Raw genomic sequence first — 2078 nt, forward strand, 5'->3', positions numbered from 1 at the left:
CCCTCGAAGGCGAGACCGTCGCCAGAACCGCCGGGTCAAATCCGGCTGAGCTACCCGCGTTACAGGTCTCAAAGTCGGGTTGAGCAGTCACGTTCACCCCCATCCCCTTTCGGACCCCTTCCCACGGTTGGAAATGCATGAAAATCGGCCTGTACACGGTGGGCGCTCCCCCCTCGAAGGTGAGACCTTCGGCAGAACCGCCGGGTCAAATCCGGCCGAGCTACCCGCGTTAGAGGTCTCAATGTCGGCTTCAGCAGTCACATTCAATCCCATTCCCGTTTGGACCTCTTCCCGCCGATGGAAATGCACAAAATTCGGCCTGAACACGCGGGACGCTCCCCCCTCGAAGGTGAGACCTTCGGCAGAACCGCCGGGTCAAATCCGGCCGAGCTACCCGCGTTAGAGGTCTCAATGTCGGCTTCAGCAGTCACATTCAATCCCATTCCCGTTTGGACCTCTTCCCGCCGATGGAAATGCACAAAATTCGGCCTGAACACGCGGGACGCTCCCCCCTCGAAGGCGAGACCGTCGCCAGAACCGCCGGGTCAAATCCGGCTGAGCTACCCGCGTTACAGGTCTCAAAGTCGGGTTGAGCAGTCACGTTCACCCCCATCCCCTTTCGGACCCCTTCCCACGGTTGGAAATGCATGAAAATCGGCCTGTACACGGTGGGCGCTCCCCCCTCGAAGGTGAGACCTTCGGCAGAACCGCCGGGTCAAATCCGGCCGAGCTACCCGCGTTAGAGGTCTCAATGTCGGCTTCAGCAGTCACATTCAATCCCATTCCCGTTTGGACCTCTTCCCGCCGATGGAAATGCACAAAATTCGGCCTGAACACGCGGGACGCTCCCCCCTCGAAGGTGAGACCTTCGGCAGAACCGCCGGGTCAAATCCGGCCGAGCTACCCGCGTTAGAGGTCTCAATGTCGGCTTCAGCAGTCACATTCAATCCCATTCCCGTTTGGACCTCTTCCCGCCGATGGAAATGCACAAAATTCGGCCTGAACACGCGGGACGCTCCCCCCTCGAAGGCGAGACCGTCGCCAGAACCGCCGGGTCAAATCCGGCTGAGCTACCCGCGTTAGAGGTCTCAAAGTCGGGTTGAGCAGTCACGTTCACCCCCATCCCCTTTCGGACCCCTTCCCACGGTTGGAAATGCATGAAAATCGGCCTGTACACGGTGGGCGCTCCCCCCTCGAAGCTGAGACCTTCGGCAGAACCGCCGGGTCAAATCCGGCCGAGCTACCCGCGTTAGAGGTCTCAATGTCGGCTTCAGCAGTCACATTCAATCCCATTCCCGTTTGGACCTCTTCCCGCCGATGGAAATGCACAAAACTCGGCCTGAACACGCGGGACGCTCCCCCCTCGAAGGTGAGACCTTCGGCAGAACCGCCGGGTCAAATCCGGCCGAGCTACCCGCGTTAGAGGTCTCAATGTCGGCTTCAGCAGTCACATTCAATCCCATTCCCGTTTGGACCTCTTCCCGCCGATGGAAATGCACAAAATTCGGCCTGAACACGCGGGACGCTCCCCCCTCGAAGGCGAGACCGTCGCCAGAACCGCCGGGTCAAATCCGGCCGAGCTACCCGCGTTAGAGGTCTCAATGTCGGCTTCAGCAGTCACATTCAATCCCATTCCCTTTTGGAACACTTCCCGCCGTTAACAATGCACGATATTCGGCCTGAACACGCGGGACGCTCCCCCCTCGAAGGTGAGACCTTCGGCAGAACCGCCGGGTCAAATCCGGCCGAGCTACCCGCGTTAGAGGTCTCAATGTCGGCTTCAGCAGTCACATTCAATCCCATTCCCGTTTGGACCTCTTCCCGCCGATGGAAATGCACAAAATTCGGCCTGAACACGCGGGACGCTCCCCCCTCGAAGGCGAGACCGTCGCCAGAACCGCCGGGTCAAATCCGGCCGAGCTACCCGCGTTAGAGGTCTCAATGTCGGCTTCAGCAGTCACATTCAATCCCATTCACGTTTGGAACACTTCCCGCCGTTAACAATGCACGATATTCGGCCTGAACACGCGGGACGCTCCCCCCTCGAAGGTGAGACCTTCGGCAGAACCGCCGGGTCA

This window comes from Chiloscyllium punctatum, unplaced genomic scaffold (genome assembly GCF_047496795.1).
Source record: "Chiloscyllium punctatum isolate Juve2018m unplaced genomic scaffold, sChiPun1.3 scaffold_873, whole genome shotgun sequence".
Classification (NCBI taxonomy): Eukaryota; Metazoa; Chordata; class Chondrichthyes; order Orectolobiformes; family Hemiscylliidae; genus Chiloscyllium; species Chiloscyllium punctatum.